Genomic DNA, 9,746 nt, shown 5'->3' with positions numbered 1-9,746 from the left:
GTGTAGGTATAGGTATAAGTGTAGGTATAGGTGTAAGTGTAGGTATAGGTGTAAGTGTAGGTATAGGTGTAGGTATAAGTGTAGGTATAAGTGTAGGTATAGGTATAAGTGTAGGTATAGGTGTAAGTGTAGGTAAAGGTGTAGGTATAAGTGTAGGTGTAGGTATAAGTGTAGGTATAGGTGTAGGTATAGGTGTAAGTGTAGGTGTAGGTATAAGTGTAGGTATAGGTGTAGGTATAAGTGTGGGTATAGGTGTAGGTATAGGTGTTCGTGTTCCCTGTAGCGCTGAGGTTCACATTTCAATGCAAAGTTTTATGCCCTGTTTCGTATCCAGTAATGAGGTTTCAAATGACCTTTAAAAAAGTTCTGTCTTCAGTCTTATCAAAAATATATGGACTTTTTTTTTATCTGAATTATTGTTGGTTCTGATTGTTGATTTGAGTGTACAGAAACAGGTCGGTGAGCTACAGAGCTGAAGCCGTCAAAAATCTATAAAACTATAACAGTGTTAAAATCCCATCCAACATCTATTGTTTTAAACCTGGACTCATGTTTTATTTCTTTATTTCCTTCCAGAACAACAGTGTCAGATTCATCTGTCTCAAAAATTCTATTGATAACACCAGCGTCCTCTTCCAAACGGTTTATGGAAACACCACAAACATTAATACTGCGACCGTGGTAAGACTGAGATTAAAAACAGAACCAGTACAGACGATGATGTGAGACAGGATACAGATGCTGATCAAACGTTCTAATCTCGTCTTTTCTCAGGCCACAGTTTCCAACATTCAAGGTGCAATTAAAAACCAGAGTATTATTCAGTGTACCTTTACCCTCACCGAAAATATCACAATCACCAACAGCACCACCAGCACCAACCTGAATATCACTGCCAATCTCATTGGGAAGAACAGAACCATCGTTACCATCTATAATGGCACCGTGAATGGTAAGCTATTAACTATCAACAGCATAACAGTCTAGATCTCTTTTTTACCAGCGTGGGGGTGGTGCAAGTAACAAGGAATTGCAGCAGGAAATGCTAAAAAACCAACCACAAAACCACCAGTGGTGAGTCCTCATGATATTCTGCATCTTCAGAGCCTGTAAAACACGACAACATTTAGATTCATCAACTGACTTCAGAAAGTCAGAGCTCACGTTGTGCACCATGCCGACACGGGTAAGGGTATTCCCCAAACTGTTGCTATGCCTGGTGTAGCATTTTAGAATCCCTTTACTGGAACTAGAACCTCCTGGAGATCAATCTCCAACCCAGGACCCTGTCATCTCTCTTGATGACTCCCAGATCAGACCATCTGATAATGTAAGGAGCCTTGGTGTTGTCCTGGATAACCAGCTGACCTTCTCTCCTCATATAGCCAACATGACGAGATGGTGCCGGTTCCTCCTCTACAACATCAGGAAGATTCGACCATTTCTCTCCATGGAAGCTCCTCAGATTCTGGTCCAATCACTTGTAACCTCACGGCTGGACGACTGCAACTCCCTCCTGCAGGAGCTCCCATGTCCACTAATAAACCCTTGCAGCTCATTCAAAATGCAGCTGCCCGTCTGGTTTTTAACCAACCTAAACACTGCCACATCACCCCACTGCTGCCTCATCATCACCCCACTGCTGCCTCATCATCACCCCACTGCTGCCTCACCCCACTGCTGCCTAAACTAGAGTAATGAAATGTTCACTATGGAAGCTCTTCTGGATAAGAGCGTCTGCTAAATGCCGAAAATGTAAATGCAAAACCCACCCAGAGCTTCATTCCTGCTCCACGGTACTTTTGTTCTCTAACCTAACAGAGCTGTGCTTTACACCGCTTCACCAGAATTGTGTCTAGCTGCTCAGACTCCATGGACCATGGTGTTACGTGTAATGTAATTCTTCACAATGTTCTCACAGGAACCCAGCTGGGAGCTTCCACTACATTGCTTCAAACCGAAGAACTGGACCTGAGTGTTGCCAACACCAACGGCAGCAACTCAATCACCAGCCTCTGGACTCACGGTAACTACGTCACACCACAAATTTTACTCTCATTTTATATTTTCTGATAAATTTAGAAATGAATAATTAACCAACAATAATATTTCCTGTAAATACTGTGTGTAAGCCGATGAACCTGTTAGCCACTGATATTGCAGGCTGGAACCACTAGGGGGCGCATTTCTGTATTTAAATACATAACAATATTGCATAGAAATGTTTAAATCGATATAAAGTATTATAAATGCTGTGAATCAAAAATATACAGTGGTCCGCTGAGTCAAAACACAATAACATTTACAAAACAAACGAAAGCTGACAACACAACAACAATAAGGAAAAACGCGAATACAATAAGACAACACAACGACAATAAGGAAAAACACGAATACAATAAGACAACACAACAACAATAAGGAAAAATACAAACACATCAATGTTTCTCACCTACTACAAACTATTTTTATATTAATTTTAAATAAAGGTCAATAAATCTGACCATTTTATATTGGAGATGAATTATGCAGGTCTCGTATAATTTCATTAGTACAAACATCAATGTTTCCCATTTACTAACAACTATTTTTAGTTACATTTTTAGTTGTATTTTATTTAAATTTATAGTTAAGATGTATGATCATTGTACTGCACATCTGTATAGGTATATATGACAAATAACGGCTATATTACCTTATTTCATATAGGATAATTATAAATTATGGAATTATTTGATATGATTAAATTTATTAATGTAAACTATTTTATATTTACACATACAGTACATACCCCTCACCTACAAACTTCTTTACATTATTAAATCATTTATTTTAGTTTCTAGTTAAGATCAATAATTGTATAATATTTATGTTTTACAGTTATCTGTTCATTTATGTCTATATAAAAATGGTTTGACATTAATCTAATCAAATAATACAAGACTTGTATTTATTTATTTGCACAATAAAATTATTATAAAAGAAAGACAATTTTTGTATTGTTTTATACAAGGTTTGTATTAGGTGAGCGACAATGATGTGTGTATATAAAAATTAGTTTGACATTTTACATCAAATTATATGACACTTTAATGGATTCCTTTTTCTGAAAAAAAACAGTAGACGTAATCTTAAATTTAAAATGAAACTGCTTTTTAAGTATGTTGCCTATTTTCATGTGTAAGAATTCATAAAATAAGTCTTAGGTGTTTTTTCAAGCACTTATTTAAACTAGAATGCCGAATGTCAAACGAACGTAGAATATTACTAATGGGCATGAGTATGTACGCTTAAAATGATTAATGATAACTAACTAATACATTGTGAATATACTGTTAAATGGTTTATGACATTAAAACATGTTAAACTGTAAAAGCGTGGCACAATATGACAGTCCGTTTAAAACTCAAGTTAGTTGATTTTGCAAATATGTTAGAAATTTGGCAAGCTAATAGCTGCCTGATGTTTAAAAAAACTAAAAAGCGCTATACAGTCAAACCGCCGACACTAAAAAGCTCAATTTTATTTAGAATTATATCACTGAACATTAAAGTTAAACCGAAGCCAGATGCTCTGCACTACGCTGCTCTTCTTCTTGCTTCTTTTGCTGCAATGTTCATACAGATAAAAAATGATAGAGATGCCCTCTAGTGACCGGGAGCATTTCCGTTGTAGATTTGTATTCGTGTTTCCTTAATTTCGTTGTGTTCCCTTAATGTTATTGCGTTCCACCTTAAAGCATTTGTGTTGTCTTAATATATTCGCGTTCTCCCTGATTGTTGTTGTGTTGTCTTAATATATTCGCGTTCTCCCTTATTGTTGTTGTGTTGTCTTATTGTATTTCACGTTCTCCCTTATTGTTGTTGTGTTGTCTTATTGTATTCGCGTTTTTCCTTATTGTTGTTGTGTTGTCTTATTGTATTTCATGTTCTCCCTTATTGTTGTTGTGTTGTCTTAATATATTCGCGTTCTCCCTGATTGTTGTTGTGTTGTCTTAATATATTCGCGTTCTCCCTTATTGTTGTTGTGTTGTCTTAATATATTCGCATTCTCCCTTATTGTTGTTGTGTTGTCTTATTGTATTTCACGTTCTCCCTTATTGTTGTTGTGTTGTCTTATTGTATTCGCGTTTTTCCTTATTGTTGTTGTGTTGTCTTATTGTATTTCATGTTCTCCCTTATTGTTGTTGTGTTGTCTTAATATATTCGCGTTCTCCCTGATTGTTGTTGTGTTGTCTTAATATATTCGCGTTCTCCCTTATTGTTGTTGTGTTGTCTTAATATATTCGCATTCTCCCTTATTGTTGTTGTGTTGTCTTATTGTATTTCACGTTCTCCCTTATTGTTGTTGTGTTGTCTTATTGTATTCGCGTTTTTCCTTATTGTTGTTGTGTTGTCTTATTGTATTTCGCATTCTCCCTTATTGTTGTTGTGTTGTCTTATTGAATTTCGCGTTCTCCCTTATTGTCGTTGTGTTGTCTTATTGTATTTCACGTTCTCCCTTATTGTTGTTGTGTTGTCTTATTGTATTCGCGTTTTTCCTTATTGTTGTTGTGTTGTCTTATTGTATTTCATGTTCTCCCTTATTGTTGTTGTGTTGTCTTATTGTATTCGCGTTTTTCCTTATTGTTGTTGTGTTGTCTTATTGTATTTCGCATTCTCCCTTATTGTTGTTGTGTTGTCTTATTGTATTTCGCATTCTCCCTTATTGTTGTTGTGTTGTCTTATTGTATTTCATGTTCTCCCTTATTGTTGTTGTGTTGTCTTATTGTATTCGCGTTTTTCCTTATTGTTGTTGTGTTGTCTTATTGTATTTCGCATTCTCCCTTATTGTCGTTGTGTTGTCTTATTGTATTTCGCGTTTTTCCTTATTGTTGTTGTGTTGTCAGCTTTTGTTTGTTTTATAAATGTTATTGTGTTTTGACTCAGCGGGCCACCGTAAAAATATGATCAAATTTAATGTAGTAATTAACTGTCATTTTACACTTTTTTTTACTGTTTTTATTTTTTATTTAGATTTTAAACGTCATCAGGGATCAATACATTTATCATATACATACGATATAATTCTATGTGTTTATGATTCATTTAAAGAAGTCAGGAATTTTACTGATATTATTTTAGAATTAATGGTGCATCATTATATTTACAAAAACATTTTTGGATAAGAAATTAAACGTAAATGTAGGATTTACACTCAATTTTATTTCATTCTTTATTTTTTATTCTTTTCAGTTCTTGCTGTGCTGCTCAGCGCTGTGACTCTCCACCTCTATTAAGGACTGACCTTGTCACTTCACCATCACTGTCTGGATCTATGAAGTTTGTGTGTGTGTGTGTGTGTGTGTAAAGATCTGGGGTGCGTTTTCCAAAACTTTCACAACGCTAAGTACGTCGTAACCTCGTACTTAAGAACATTCTTCAATTTACGAGTGTTTCCCGAAACCCTTTGTAACTAACGTAGTACTTAAAATCGTTCGTAAATTACGAGTAGTCTAAACCATTCGTAACTCACTAAGTACTTCTTAATGCCAGGTTCACACTACACGATTGTTGCCCTGATTTTTGCTCACCGACTGGTCGCCGCTAGATGTGCTGGCTCGGGAGCAACTCGGCGTTCGCTGAGGAGAGATATCTAGCATGTTGAATATCTGGATCAGTTGGTCTCTCTCTCATGACTGGTGCAATTACGACCTCTGCTGATTGATGGCGCCTGCACAGAGATGAGAAAAGAGTGCTCTCTCTCAGGGTGTGTCTCTCCGTACACAACGCTGAGCTGCACTGCACTCGTCAAAGTGTAGGTGATAAGATGCATACGGCTGCTGCCCACGTGTCGGAGGGGGCGTGGGTTAGCTTCGTTCTCCTCAATCAGAGAAGGGATCGGCATTGGTGGAGAGGAAGCGTGATGCAATCGGGGCAATTGGCCGCGCTAGGGAGAAAAAGGGAGAAAAAGTGAGAAAATGCTTAAAGAAAATATTTTTAAAAAAGATTTATTTATTGGTTTTTAAAAATGTTTTCTTAATGAATTATTTGCTTATCATGATATAATAAGAAGAAATTATATAATAATCAGTGATTCAGTTTTCGACTGGCGGAGTCAACAAAGAACGACTTAAACCTCGTTCGACTTAAGAGAGCTTTTGGGAAACACTCGCAAAATTGGCGTTCTTAGAGTTGCTCGTAAATCGCTAAGATCAATCGTTATCGGGAAACGCACCCCTGTTCTATATACTGTATATATTTAACATGTTACAGATCCTTAAAATATAAAACACTTCATAAAAATTTATTTATATTTACTATTTTAATTACAACAGTGAAGTGGATTAAAATTCAGCTTTTGTGAAACCAGGAACTTTTCTTTAGTTCTTGTATGAGTTTATAAATGAAACGTTCACAGTTCTAATATTGTCTAAAAAATATTATTCTAAAAGACCTGAAGACTTAGAAATGACTTTGTAACCCTGTCCAAATATATTTAACCACTTTTATCAGCTATCTCATTCATCGTGTCCTAATAAACACTGGAAGTGATATTTTACAAAATGTGTGGTGGTCATGTTTTATTTAATGAGCTGAAGAAAAGTGTAAGGGGTCCAGCCATACGCTCGACGACAAGCAGAGAGCGCCGCCACGGCAGGCGTGCGCAGACCGCTGGAACTCCAAACCCCAGCCAGCATAGCACAAATCAGACTTCATAGGTAACAGCTGAGAATAATCACCAGGGGCGGCTCTCGTTCCTTAGGGCGATCGGGCGACGCACCACCGAAGGGCGAAAGGGAAGAAATTTTTCTATCACAGCTGTGACTGTTCTGGACAGTCTGTCTTGCCTCTGAATATCGTCCAATCAGCGTCGAGTTGTGTTCCGTACAGTACCGCCCATTTTGGGGCGATTTCAGTCTGATTAAAAATCGCCCCGGATTGCTCTCATAGACTCTCATGTTAAGGCTCTTTTTTCATGACTACCATCACCTCAGTTCGGAGCAACTCCATCGTGTAATCAGGATAAATTAGCAACTTAAGAATTACGGCCAACCAGACCAAATTTAAACATCAAGTATCTACAAAGGGTAACAAGTAAATTACAAGTAAGTAATGTAATTTTTAAATAGTGAATCGTGATTGCACTTATTTGATCTCCCCAATTGTTTAATTGTACTTCTTTATTCATTGCACATCAGCCCCGATGCCCCGATCTTTATTCTGGATCTGATGCACCTAAAATAAAATGCTATCTGATGAAGACTGAATTAAATTGTTAGTGTGAAACTTTACTTCATTTTATGATTAATGGTAAAGCTGCTCTCTCTCCATGTTCAAAGTTATTTGTAAGGGGAAAATGACAGATGACTTAAGATGTTCATTATTTAAGCTTTAATTTACCCATTGAATGGGTCACCTTGGTCATCATTGCAACAATTGCCCCCCCTGAGAGATTTGGCAGGAGCCGCCACTGATAATCACTAATGACGTGACCCCGAGCGTGGTTCACCGTCGCACCTTCATCTTGCTCTCGCGTTGCATTGCGCTTGGTATTTTGATAGGGAAAGCCGGTAACGTCAAGCCCTGTAGCGGGGCGACGGTAGGGCATGGCCCGAGGTCATTTCCACAGTTAGGGAAGGAAAGATTTGTTTCTTGGGGCGACCTGTCTCTTCTCGGAAGAGCGCAATCCCAGAGAGAAAATAAAAGAGCGATCCGTCTTCCGCAGTGACGCGCAGCCTGGCGGTGTATAAAGTATCTGAAGGCCAGACTTGAGTAAAAGTACAAGTATCTTACCAGAAATGTACTTTGATAGAAGTAAAAGTCACCTTTTAGAATACTACTTGAGTAAAAGTCTAAAAGTATCTGATGTTTAATGTATTTAAGTATCAAAAGTAATTTGATATTAAATGTACTTGTAAATGCTGTTAGTATAAACTGAAGCGGTCATTTTGAAAAATATGAAGACAACCTTTTTTCTTCCTTCCATCTGAACATGATTTGTGCCAATTCTGTTTACATCACCTATTTGAAATCACGTCATTATTTTGTTGTTTGTAGGCTTAAAATGCATGTATGTGTACGTTAAGAACTGTAATGAAGTTGACCAGACAAAAGATAAAATATTTTGGGTTACAAATACCTCTTGACGACAGACTGGACTGGAAGTGCAACATCGAGGCTGTCTACAGAAAGGGTCAGAGCAGACTTAATTTTTTAAGGAGGCTCAGGTCCTTGTATGTAGCAAGATGCTACGCATTTTTTACCAGTCTGTAGTGGAAAGTGCAATTTTCTATGCAGCCATCTGCTGGGGAAGCAGCATCAGAGCCAAAGACTCCAAGAAGCTGAACAAGCTTATCAGGAAGGCTGGTTCTGTGCTGGGTTTTGCTCTGGAGCCCCTAGAACTTGTTGTTGAGCAGAGAATCTTGCACAAGCTGCTAAATATAATGGACAACACCTCACACCCATTACACAACCTGCTGATCAAACAGCAAAGTGCCTTTAGTGGAAAGTGGCAACCTATAATGACTCTCACTGGTGCAAGAGAAGGACGCAGAACATATACAGTGGGGTCAAAAAGTATTTAGTCAGCCACTGATTGTGCAGGTTCTCCTACTTAGAAAGATGAGAGAGGTCTGTAATTTTCATCATAGGTACACTTCAACTATGAGAGACAAAATGAGAAAAAAAAATCCAGGAAATCACATTGTAGGATTTTTAAATAATTTTTTTGTAAATTATGGTGGAAAATAAGTATTTGGTCAATAACAAAAGTTCAACTCAATACTTTGTAACATAACCTTTGTTGGCAATGACAGAGGTGAAACGTTTCCTGTAAGTCTTCACCAGGTTTGCACACACTGTAGCTGGTATTTTGGCCCATTCCTCCATGCAGATCTCCTCTAGAGCAGTGATGTTTTGGGGCTGTCGCTGGGCAACACGGACTCCACAAATTTTCTATGGGGTTGAGGTCTGGAGACTGGCTAGGCCACTCCAGGACCTTGAAATGCTTTTTACGGAGCCACTCCTTCGTTGCCCGAGCGGTGTGTTTGGGATCACTGTCATGCTGGAAGACCCAGCCACGTTCCATCTTCAATGCTCTCACTGATGGAAGGAGGTTTTGGCTTAAAATCTCACGATACATGGCCCCGTTCATTCTTCCCTTAACACGGATCAGTCGTCCTGTCCCCTTTGCAGAAAAACAGCCCCAAAGCATGATGTTTCCACCCCCATGCTTCACAGTAGGTATGGTGTTCTTGGGTTCTTCTTCTTCCTCCAAACACGACGAGTTGAGTTTTTACCAAAAAGCGTAGTGTGTTACTGATGGTAGCCTTTGTTACTTTGGCCCCAGCTCTCTGCAGGTCATTCATCAGGTCCCTCCGTGTAGTTCTGGGATTTTTGCTCACCGTTCTCATGATCATTTTGACCCCACGGGATGAGATCTTGACCCCAAGGGAGATTATCAATGGTCTTGTATGTCTTCCATTTTCTTACAATTGCTCCCACAGTTGATTTATTCACACCAACCTGCTTGCCTATTGTAGATGCACTCTTCCCAGCCTGGTGCAGGTCTACAATTTTCTTCCTGGTGTCCTTCGACAGCTCTTTGGTCTTGGCCATGGTTGAGTTTGGAGTCTGACTGTTTGAGGCTGTGGACAGGTGTCTTTTATACAGATAACGAGGTCAAACAGGTGCCATTAATACAGGTAACGAGTGGAGGACAGAAGAGCTTCTTAAAGAAGAAGTTACAGGTCTGTGAGAGCCAGA

This window comes from Trichomycterus rosablanca, chromosome 4 (assembly GCF_030014385.1).
Source record: "Trichomycterus rosablanca isolate fTriRos1 chromosome 4, fTriRos1.hap1, whole genome shotgun sequence".
Classification (NCBI taxonomy): Eukaryota; Metazoa; Chordata; class Actinopteri; order Siluriformes; family Trichomycteridae; genus Trichomycterus; species Trichomycterus rosablanca.
Note: the sequence above shows the minus strand (reverse complement) of the source record.